Source organism: Haplochromis burtoni, unplaced genomic scaffold (genome assembly GCF_018398535.1).
Source record: "Haplochromis burtoni strain Fernald_Lab_line unplaced genomic scaffold, NCSU_Asbu1 Contig_606, whole genome shotgun sequence".
NCBI classification, from domain to species: Eukaryota; Metazoa; Chordata; class Actinopteri; order Cichliformes; family Cichlidae; genus Haplochromis; species Haplochromis burtoni.
In genome coordinates this window covers 211,929-224,262 of record NW_024582967.1, presented here as the reverse complement: position 1 = coordinate 224,262, position 12,334 = coordinate 211,929, and the positions used below count along the sequence as shown (strand labels likewise).

Below are 12,334 nucleotides of genomic sequence, written 5' to 3'. Positions count from 1 at the left end.
CGATCTGGGCTTTCAACGATCATTAAAAATGACTGAGCCGATTATTAGCCCCTCCCTCGTGCTTTACTCTCGCGCTGCTCCGTGTGGCAAATCGAGCGCACCTCTCTGCATTTCGAACATGTCACGGTCTGGCTAGGGCAGACCGTATGTTGCAGGAAGGACTCAAGCGCAGACCGAAATGAGGTATGAATAACAAAACAAGCCGTTTATTAAGGCAAGAAACAGGGTACAAAATAATAGGGATGGTGAAAACTAAACATACCTAAACTGGGTGAACTAATAACAAAACATGAAAAACCTTAACCATAATGAACTGACACGGGTACCTGGAGATGAGACATGGATGAGCAGTACAATGGGTGAAATACAACAGACGACCTGACAACAATGACTGAAAGCACACGGACTAAATAACACAGGAGATAATAGGAAAGTGGCAACACCTGGGGAAACAGCTGGCACACATGAACATAATGACGTCACAGTGGGAGAGTAAAACTGAACACAGAAACGCCAGACCTCTTCACAATAAAACAGGAAACAGAGTGAGACATAGACATGACAACCTGAACTTGACAACATAAGCCACAGACATGAAATACATGAAAAGCAGGGGAGACTTAACATGGTGGAAACACGAGGGGAAAATAACTAGAAACACCTAGGCATGAAAACGATGAACTTAGGAAACCTGAAGGCTACATAAACTAAACACAAAACGCTGGGTCAGCAGACCCAGGATCATGACAGAACACGTGTCACAACAATTAAGATCAGCGGTCCCCAACCTTTTTTGCGCCACGGACCGGTTTATGCGACAATATTTTCACAGACCGGCCTTTAAGGTGTCGCGGATAAATACAACAAAATAAAACTAGTACCGGTACCAAAAAAAGATTTATTCATAACACACGTGAAAAGACCCAGGAAAACCGAGTAAAAAAAAACGATAACAAAATAACAAAACCCGTAAAACCATACATTTCACACCTGAGCCTCAACTCTCGCGGCCCGGTACCAAACGACTCACGGACCAGTCAGCCACGGGTTGGGACTTGATTAGGGATGGGTATCGTTTAGGTTTTATCCGATACCGGTGCCAAACCGGTACTTTTGAAACGGTGCCGGTGCTTAAACGGTGCTCAAACCGGTGCTTAAAGAATGGAGAACACAAAATTGGTCCAAAAACCTCTCATGTTCAGCTGTTTTTTTGTAAAAAGATAACAATGTTAGCCTTTTCTGCAGCTATGGGGCATATATGGTATCACTCTTGGCTGGAAGCAGTGCTTAAACAATGGAAAAAACACAAACTTTGTCCAAAAACCTCTCATGTTTAGACTGTTTCCCTCTTTTTCTTTGGTCATTTTAGCCTTTTTGGCCAGGGTGAAGGGAGTATCTGCCATCAAACAAGAAGACAGCCGCATGTAGCTATGATGATGTTTGCTAGTTCACCTTACATGCATTAATGTAATAACGTGGTTAGCCTACTCAACGTAAATTACACACAACAACATAAGCTACTCACGCAGAGAAGAACGGCTGCTGCTGCCATCATCATCCTCATCATTTCTGCTACACTGGCAGGGCTAGGGGCCAGGACTCTCCTCTTCGGGTTCTTGGGGGATGTTGCTAACTCCGGGTCCGATAACAGGCACCACACCCGCAGTAGATGTGCTCGGTGTGAGGTCTCGCAGCAAGCTATCAAATACGGCGCATTTCTCGGCTTTTAAAAAAAACGCTATGCGTCGCCAGGTGTTTCATCGGATTTGAGGTGTTACCTCCTTTGACAGTATCACAGTATCAGCTTAAAGCACTTGTTGGCTGCTGAGTTTGCATATTTTGCTGTGAAGTACAGCCAGACTTTTGACCGCTTCGCCTTGGGCATTTTTAATCTGTAGCTCTGCTCTAAAAGAACGTACGTACCTGGCCCCGCCTACTATCCTCGGAAACGTAAAATGATTGGCTAGAAGTGTATCACAGCTCAGGAAAAAAAAGCACCGAAATAAAGCACCGAAATGTGCGCTGCTTTTTCTTTCAGTGAAAATAATCGTGATTATCATTTTTGCCATAATCGAGCAGCCCTAATTAGTGTTTATGATTATAATTAAAATATAACAGTGCTATGGGTCAGTTAATGACCCTGATGAGGATAAGTGAAGAGAACGGACGGATGAATTTGCCTTTGCTGAGGGAAGTTCTCTCCTGCTGAGAACTGAATGAGGCTGATTCCTACTTTAAATGCCTGCATATTAGAAATGAGAGCTTGCTAAGCTGGTTAGCTTAACATATCGCCAAGACTGGTAACAGCTGCTCTGGCTCAGTCCAAATGTCACAACATTTACATGAGAGAGCCTTTAAAGGTTATCATGCTATAGCTCATTTGTTTAATGCGCAATTAGAGCTTCGGTGATGCGAAGACTCCAGAAAGTAAAACAAGAGTCCAAATCTAAACATTGTTTTAACGAGCAGATATTAACGTGTGAATTCTTCCCCGTATCCTCGTGAGATTACGCCTGTGCGTATTTGTCCAGTCGGACACTGATCCAGAACGTTTTTGGTGTGCGCCCCATGTGTTTACTCTGCCTCGGCGAACGGGGATAATTAAATCCTTTCTCTCTTATTTTCCTCTCCTCTCTGCTTATTCCTCGCGACACTCCTCCTCCGCTCCTGTCTGTTCGTGTTATGCACATTGCTCCCTTTTCTTCTCACCCCAGTACTTTCTCGCGGTCCACTCCCTCCTTATTCCTCGGCTGTTTATGTGTCACAGGCAGCGGAGTGGCGTCTGCGTTGAAGTCATCACTAATTCAAAGCAAACAGCGTGCCTTTATTTTCCTCACTGATGTATTATGCATCCATTATTCCGCTAAGATATTTCTAATAAGCACACATCACACGCACACAAAGAGTTTTATTCTATTATTCTGTGCAAAATCCTCTAAACTAGACTTCAGCTGATGGTGCAAAACAATCCGCTGCACAAGCACATCAACAAGAATTTCTCCAGAGAGGAAACCTTTTGTCTCTTCTTCCACTTCTTTTGCTCTTAAACCTCACTCGGTCCGCTAGAGTTTGGGAAAGCGATTACCGCTCTCAAACATATTACCTGCTGTTACTTTGTGGTGGCCCTAAGAGGGCATTTCATGTAATCTCTCCACTTTTCACCCTATTTCCCCCCTCCAGGCCCTCTCAGCAACAATGGGATCCCTTCACTCCACCGCTTCATCGACTTCATGTCGTGCATGCTGCCTAATAACAGTTATCTTAATTGAAATCAATGGAGGGATATAGAATCGACTGTTGCCGAGGGGGAGCTGGGCGGAGGTGGCTCCCTGCTCCTCTGCCGCTGCTCCCTTCACGCTCGTCCGTCTCAGAGAGATAAATGGCCCTCATAAAAACAAAATCAAATGAAATAATTGTAATTTTAATCGATGGAAATGTTGGTTGTGATACAAACAGCAGTCCTGCCTGGTTTGAAGCTTGTTTGTGCTTGTTTTTTTCTTTCGTCAGCTCTTCTGTTGTCTTTGGTAGTTGACAGAAGAGACAGACAGGAAAGATGGGAGGGAGGCGTGATGACATGTGACAAAGGTTGCATGCCAGATTGGCGGGTACACAGTATGCGCCTGAGTCATCTGAGCTGCCACGACACCATCAGACCCCGCGGTTTATAGCACTTGCTCCAGCTCCAAGAAGAATTATTCAAATGGCTCTGCAGGGTAGATGCTCCTATGTGGCATCGCTCTTATTACAGCCACCAGTAGCAGTTCTGATGCATTAATTACCGTTTAAGGTTTCATACCTCACAGATGTATACAGTATATTCAGTATCAGGCCTGGCTTTCACTCTCAGATCATATGAAATTCAGCACCATCCTCATACACATTAGGGGTACAACGATACTCGTATCGATATTGAGCCGTTCGATACAGTGGTTTCGGTTCGGTACGTATATGTATCGAACAATACAACATTTTTAATTTAATTTATCAACTTTTCTTCTGACGATGCTGTCTGTGTTGAGCGCTCAGTGAATCTGCGTTCGACTACTCCGCCTAGGCTGCACTGTCGAGCGCAGATCCACTGAGCGCAGCGCAAGCTAGCAAGACAGAAGTTAAGCTCGTTGCAACATGGCAAACTGAACCTCCCCCACCCTCATTCAGATCTGGCGTTTGGAACTATTTTGGTTTTCATGTGAAGTATGACCCTGAAGGTAAGTGCGTCATGGACTAAAGTAAAACAGTATGTCGGATGTGCCACGCAACGCTCAATTACATTAGTGGGAATTAGTGCGTTAACGCAGTTTGCTCGTTAACGTGTTGCCGTCCAGCCCCAGGCACGGGGCGATCCGCGGTAGCTCGTTAACGGAAATTTGCCGTGTTGTGGCGTTAACGTCATTTCAGATTTACGCTGACAGCACTAGTGGGAACACAACGAATATGACTGCACATTTACTCCGACATGATCCTAGTGCAAAGACAAAAACAACAAGCACGCATGCTACAAACTTTACCCGAGTCATTCAGACAGCCGTTAGCACAGGATTCTCCTTATGGGGACCTGATATGTTTAATATGCTGCTGAGAATATAGCCCAGAAGAAGCGGATAGTAGAGCTTTTATTTTGGAAAGAGCCATTTCTCTGTAATAAACTCTCTTTTCCAAAGATGAGGGATTCCTCAATCAGATTAATTTTTTTATTACTTTGTTGTTTCAGCAACATTAAATTTAAAAACTGTACTTTTGAGTTAAAATATATATTTATAATTTTAATAAATGACAAATTAAAAAAGCACAACATTTTTTTTGTATCGAAAAAATATCGAACCGAGACACCAAAGTATCGAACCGAACCGTGAATTTTGTGTATCGTTGCACCCCTAATAAACATAATTATGATTGTGCTGATGCCAGACTACCGTCTCCTTAGTTTATGTGATAATTTTATGTTAAGGTTCTTGCTGTTTTTAAAAAAATCTGAGCATACACATTTAAACACCATCGTAAACTGAGTCTAGCCTCTTCTCCTGAACCTTTGCGAACTGCAGTGTTTCTCAGGGACTCTTGATTCAGTTCTGTTGGCCAACATTCAACTTTTCAACAGGAGCACTAAGATGCGACGTCGGCCGGTGGGAAATTAGAGTAGCTATAATGAATATAGAATTAAATTCTCAAATTTTAACATCCAAGGTTGTGTGTAGGACACTGCAGAGCCAATAGAGAGCCACAGTCACTGTTGCACTATAGAGGGTATTAATGACTGTGCACGGTAGCGGTGTCCTGGCAGCAGGCTGGAAGCATCTGGAATGCAGACAGAGTCCTAATTACAGAGAGGAATGGAGAACTAAGCAGAGGAACCAGGCTCGCCTGCTCTTTTTGTCAGAGACAGAATGGAGCCTGATTCACACGTGTGAAATGAAGGTTAGTCCCACTCTGTTTGCTAGGACACTGGGGTGATTTTCCTTTTTTAGGGACCCAGAGTCACACTGAACAAGCTGCAGAAGCAAAAGCAAAAGACCAGGTCTAACCCGGCTAACCTGGATGCTTTTATGAACTCCACTTTTTACAAATTGACGAGCAATGATTTGTAAATCTCATCATGTTTTATTCACAGTAGAACACAGAAAACTGAGAAAATTTACAGTTTTAAGAAAAAACAATAAGGTCATTTTAAAATTGATGGCAGCAACACGTCTCTCAAAAGTTGGAAAGAGGGCGAGAAAAGTAAGTGGTATTAAAACGAAACACCTGGAGGTATGTTTTGCATCTAATTAGCTTAACTGGTAACCTGATTAGATGGAAAATGTAGCCTAATTAGGTTAATTAGCAACAGGTGAGTATAGAAAGAGGATCTTAGCGAGGCAGTGTTTCTGAATCTACAAATTGTAGAAAAATTTCAGAATAATGTTCCTCTATGCACAATTCTGAAGACTTTGAAGATCTCGTTATCTGCAGTACGTAAGGCAAAAGTTTGAGAATCTGGGGAAATCTCAAGGGATGAGGCCAACAATCAGTAGTGGATGCCTGTGATCTTTGGGCCCTCAGCTGGCATTGCATTAAGAGCAGGAATGACTCGGTTGTTAAAATCACTGCACGGGATGAGCAGCACTTCCAGGAATTATTGTCTGTGCGCACAGTTCATCACAAATGCAAAGAAGAAGCCGAATGTGAACTTGATCCGGAAACACCACCATCTTTTTTCTCTGAGGCAAAGTCCGACCCCGGACAAAGCGGATGACGATGGATGGATGGATGGATGGCAAAGTGGAAAACGGTCGTGTGATCCGACTAATCTGAATTTGAAAAGTGAAAAGTACATACAGGCTTTAGAGCAACAAATTCTCCCGTCCTGGTGGAAGGCCTTGCACATTTCTGCAAGATAACGTTAAACCACACGCTGCATCTATTACAACAGCATGGCTTCATAGTAGACGAGTCCAGACCTTTCACCAGTTTGGCAGAATGAAGAAGAGGCGGGACTGCTGAGCAGAGAGAAGGAGATAGAGAAGGATAAACAACATTCCTCTCCCAGAAGTCCGGCAACTTCTCTCCTCCATTCCTGATGTTTACTTTTTTGATTATCAAATTCAAAATCTGCTATTATTTTATGTAAAATAGCATCATGTCAGAGTTTAAACGTTTGATATGTTTTCTATGTTCTATTGGGAATAAAATAGAATTCAGGTTACATTAAATGAGGGACTTTGATTTATTTCTTTGACTATGATGTTACTTAGAACTGCTCCAAAAATGTACTACTGTCCTAAAAAGGTTACTGCTACATTACACTGTAGTGGGCTTACAAAGATTACAGCCTATCAATGTATAAGGCTACAATTTAACAATGCAAAACTGATATAATTCCTATATGTTTTTTTGCTGATGATAGCAGGTTTTTACAAGTGAGAAGAGCACATGGAACAGATGGAATAAATACTGTGGACAATCATCTGTTGGATGAACTTCTTGAACTTTTTCACATTTAGTGTTGCAGTTTGTTTAGATAGACTTGGCCTGTGTGTGTGTGTGTGTGTGTGTGTGTGCCTCTTTGTTTAAACAACTTCTTTGTATGCTTCATTTTACAGGCTTGATACATGCAAAGAGCACAGCTGACAGCTGTTGCTAAAGGGCCAGTGTCCTGTTTACTTAATGAATGAAATAATAGATTCCACTGGTTTACTAGAAACCTCGCAACCGCATACAAAAGAGATTATGTTAGATTAGATGCGTGTTACGTGACATCCGTCTGCTGTTATCATATTGCATCAAACTGCAGCTGCAATTTCATTAACTCTTCCACACAGACATACACATGCACATTGAAAATGTGGGTATTATTATATGAAAATCACCCCTCATGCATTCCCCCTGTTGCCCAGTTTAAAACCATTTTGAACTGATTTGAAAAGTAAGGCTGCAGAGGAAGTACCTCAAACCTGCATTCTTTCTGCGGGCCAGCAGGGGGCGACTCCTCTGGTTTGAGAACAGAAGCCGGTGGTACAGAAGTCCATCGTCTCCCTCAATCTATTATCTACTTGTTTCAAGTCCTGCTGAATGCAATATCATGTTCATTTTATATATTATGATCCCCATTAGTATCATGTACATATACTTGGCACAATGGCTGCGTATATATAAAGTGAGGAATCTCTCTCCCAAGATGTTTTTTCAGTGTTGAGTTAGTGGTTCACATAACTGTTAGAGCACTTTCTGTCTTTCATATTTATTCATCCTGATAACACAAATATAGAAATTTTCCAGATGGCACAAAATCTAAAAAGCGTGTCATTGGAGAAATGACATCTCCACTTAGACGACCTCAGATTGGCATTCATGCGCACGTTCGCTCATTCCAGTCGTTCCAAATGAAGAAGTGTTAACAAAACCGAGCTGATCAACAGTAGCTGTCATTTCTCAGGATTCAGGTACTGGAAAAGTGGAATTATTGAGTCCTGGATCTTTGCATGCATATGAGCATGTTTGTCTTTCCATCTCTATGTATGCCAGCATATTTGAACACATTGTGCGCGGTGCTTGTGTGTGTGTGTACGCATGTTGAAGTGGTAATGAGGCATGAAATCAGACATGGCTGGTCCTGAGCAGATATGAATGGAGGCTTGGTTTTGTCACACAGGGGCTACACTGTAGGCTGTTCAAACACTACCCTCTCTGTCCCTTTGCTATGTGTCCCCTGGGGGGTTGGGGCGCAGCGTAATGATATTTATGTGGATGAGGGGGGGTCCTTCTCCAGAACATAAACACAGAGGCCCACCCTCCTTCCTCCCCCTCTTGCTGTGGCTCTTTCCCGTCTCTCAGCATTGACAGGTGACGGTGAAGTGTGACCACCGAGGAGGAGCGGCGACTGGGGGAGGGGAATAATGGTTTCCACACTGGTTATGGTTACTCTGGTGACCTTCTGGCCCCTGTGGAAATAATTACTCAACACCATCATTAGGTGTGGCCTTGTGATGCAAGAATATACTTGAGTCTGCCAGTGGTGAGACTGCCCACTGGACGGTTGCCTTTTTTACCCAGCCATTGCTGGGTTTCTATGGTAACGAAAGCTAAACCGCTGGGTTTAGCATATATGTGTGTGGTCTTAAGCTAATGAGCTATATGGATGGATGCAAGCAGGTTAGCAGATGTAGTTTCTCTCAACTTTGAGGCTCCATGTTTTGTTTTTTTGACCCTCTGTGGTTACTTATTACTCAAGAAATGCAAAAGTGCTCGGATTGTTTAGTTTCTACTTTTAAAATAAAATTAATAAAAATCTGAGTTCAGCATAAGTGCTAATACATTAAAGATATACTTACTTGTTAGGGGTTACATATGTGGAAGCTAAAGTCCAAAGTGGTCCCGGAGATTATTATAATATATTGTGACAAACTAAATTAATTTTACCTGACTTGCTTGCTTCTACTAAGCTTAACCTACCTCCCATCCGTCCATCCGTCTGTCTTATTCCTTCCTTCCTCCGAGCCATCGTTGCAGCAGTCTAAGAAGAGCTGCCCAGACTTTATTCTCCCCAACACCTCCTCCAGCTCTTCTGGGAGGATATGACACATTCCCAAGCCAGCTGAGAAACAGGATCTTATTCTTTCAGATACTTCCCATCTTGTCCTTGTGTATTTTATTATTTATTGTTGTACAATAAGATAAAATGTCAATGAGAGCCCCTCAAAACGCAGTTGTTTCTGGGGAAGCTTAGGTTGCGGAGCCCCTGTCTCCATCCCAAATGATCTGAATCTGTTATAAATCTACGAAGCTTTAGCTCGATCAGTGAGCAGTGTCGTCTCCCACAAATCGTGTTCAGTGGTATTTCTTTACATTGAAAGGAGGAGTCAGATTTCAACACAATAAAACATGACGATGACTCAAATGAAATTTAATAAGTAACCAGATGTTTCTTTTATTTAATAGCATTATTACAATCAAGTAACTTTAATGAGTCGATTTGCTGCGCTGATTATGGCAGGTTCTCACGTGTTCTCGTTATAGTCATTCATTAATTATTCTTTCATGATGAATGAATTGCTAAAAACCGAAGAGAGGATGCTTCACTGTTTGAGCTGCAGATCCAAAATAATCTCTGCCAAATCCTAACAATCCTCCACATTACACTGTGGAGCTTTTTTCTTTTTTTGCAGTCCCTTGGCTGTTAGAGCTGGAGCACTATTTTCTGTCTGTTGCATCCACCCAATCATCTAAATCTGTCTGTGTGTGTTAGTGCTTTGCAAATCCATTTGAGTCTATTCCATCTGCACCGTTAATATTTATGTTGCACTGTTCACCAGCATTTCACCTTTAATTCAGTTTGATATGATACGATTCATTTCATTTTGATATAGTTTTGCATATATCAAATTAATATGTAGCTACATGGCTCCAAACCATAAGCTGTTGCCTCAAGTTGCTATGTAGCTATATATTAATTTGATATATACAGAAATAGTACAGTCTTACAATAATACAGAGAAAACCTCAAGAATCAAACGCTCCCCTATGAATAAGCACTTGGCGAAAGTCGGGAGCAAAAACTCCCTTTTAACAGGAAGAAACCTCCAGCAGAACCGGGCTCAGGGAGGGGCGGGGCCATCTGCTGTGACCAGCTGGAGGTGAGGGAGGAACACAGGACTAAAGACACACTGTGGAAGAGAGACAGAGATTCATAATAACTAATGATTAAGTGCAGAGTGGTGTATAAACCCGATCCATCCCTGACTAATAAGCATTTCAAAAAGTAGACGTCTGTCTGCTGAATCCAAACTGGGAGCTGGTTCAGCAGATGAGGACCTGAAAGCTGAAGGCTCTGCCTCCCATCCTACTTTTAAAGTTGGAAGCCTGCAGTCCATCAGCAAAGTGCTCTACTGGGATGATACGGTATTGTGAGGCCTTTAAGGTAAGGCGGGACCTGATGATTTAGGAGCCAATGAGGAGCAGCCAAAAGCTTGCTTGTGTGGATGGATGATGTCATGCCAGAAAAGACTTGATAAACATCAACAAATAAGATTCTGGTCAGCAGCGCTGTCAGTCAAGAAGAAAATGAATCAGCAGTTTTGCTGGTACAATCCAGAAAGCTAATTGAAGATTAATTTGACGTAATCCAAATTCAGACTCACATCCTGCGACGTTATTCATTTTCTTGACAAAAGCTACACAGACACACACAGACACACATGCACAAACATAATTTCCTGTCTCCCCTCAATAGCAATCTTCTGACTCTTGGGTCATGAGAGGAAATTGAACTGGCTCTTGGTAGTTTGGCCCTCGTTCCTCGCGTCCAAACAAAGTAACCTTTTGGCTTTTTTCAAAGCAAGAGAATGATTGACTTGACTTCCTGCTGGTGGAATTTAAAGTCAAATTTAAGAGGATTAATAATCCAGATGCTTGTATGTAAGTGCAGCCGCTTAAATAAGTTGGAATTATTTGCACGGTACACATAAGAAAGGACCGCTGACCCTCTGCATGTTTCCAAACTATAAGAGTAACAGAGAATATCTGCAAAGGTTCAACTGGCTTGCATTACAATGCAGCGCGTAGGTTGATGCACCACTAAAAATAGTACTGTCATCTTACATGTGCATTATTAATAAAGCCATAGAACTATTTTGTATTTTGCAAACTTGAGCCCTAGAAACACTTTAAACAGTCCTGTATTAGGACGCTCGATGGCACGTTGACCTTCTTGATCTGTTCTGGGTTCCTTAAATTAGCAGTGACAAAAAATGCCAGAAAACACTGAATTCTTTGTGTGGTTTTGTTAGTTTGAACGACTCCTAGTAAGTAGCATATTGCTCATGTTATTGGAGCACCTCTCTGGCTACATTCTCCCTTGGGGGGAATCCAGACTCCACTTTTACAACTACTGGCCTAGAAAAGTCACACCGGGTCTAAAATTAATTATAACACTGGAAGTCAGCTCGCAGTCTGGGCTGTCCGTGTCTGCGTGTGTAGCAGCAATTGTGCAATAGCAATGTTTTGCATGTGTGTTTAAGGTTGACCTGTCTGTCGGGACCTTGTGTTTGTAAGTGTGTGTGCGGCCTAAACAGCCTCCCTGTAGCTGTCTGCTCGCAGCTGGTGAATGGGGCCTTGGCCATGAGACCCAGCCGCTGCTCACCATCTGCCAGTGTCCTTGCGCGGCGCTCTGAGGAGTTCAGACAGAGTGTCGCGCACAAACAACAGAAGCCCAGAGAAACACGGTAGCGGGCGCGCGCAGATCATATACCAGCATGCACTGATACGTGTAAACACGCTCATCTCGCCGTCACCTCCTGTTCATCGACATGCGGCGACTGTTGAGAGGCATGGGACGGAGCCGGTGACTGAACAGCCTCGATAGCCTAATGACAGGTTAAAATGGAGAGCAACAGCGAGGATGACGATGGTGAGGGTGGTAATCGCACCATCCGTTTCAAAGACTCACTTTCTCCTGAAGTTCACATGATATTATGAGGCTGGCTTCATGTCAGAAGAAGAAAAACACTCATCCTGACTGTGGAACTTACGGATACTGCGTCTTAAATGCAGGCGACACATTTAGCACAGCGGCCTGATGTAACGGGAAACTCCTCTGCTCATTGTTGAATAGCTGGAAATGTTAGAGGCTTTGTAGCGCTTCAAGCAAATGGCGAGGGGAGAAAACAATCCACTTCCTGCCACTGGGGAGACAAAAAGAGACGAGCTTTTAATTACAGACTTGTTTACTGTTGTCATTTTTATCACCTAAATATGTCCCCGAGGGGTTGTCCGCCTCTCTCTGTGGCTCTCGCGCTGACTTAATCTGTCATTACAGACCATTCAACAAGGCTGGGCTCTGCAACTGGGCCGGCAGCAGCGC

The 12,334-nt window shown here is 43.0% G+C and overlaps 1 protein-coding gene and 1 long non-coding RNA gene across 3 annotated transcripts in view; both read left to right on the top strand.

Moving 5' to 3' along the window:
- Positions 1-12,334, top strand: part of pde4ba (phosphodiesterase 4B, cAMP-specific a) — a gene marked incomplete at its 5' end in the record, with an annotated part of 164,828 nt that overhangs the window by 59,369 nt on the left and 93,125 nt on the right.
- LOC121812469 overlaps positions 4,786-12,334 on the top strand; it is a 19,860-nt gene continuing 12,311 nt past the window's right edge. Inside the window, exon 1 of the long non-coding RNA XR_006053070.1 lies at positions 4,786-7,034. This is a non-coding gene — a long non-coding RNA (uncharacterized LOC121812469). The remainder of the gene's footprint in view (positions 7,035-12,334) is intronic.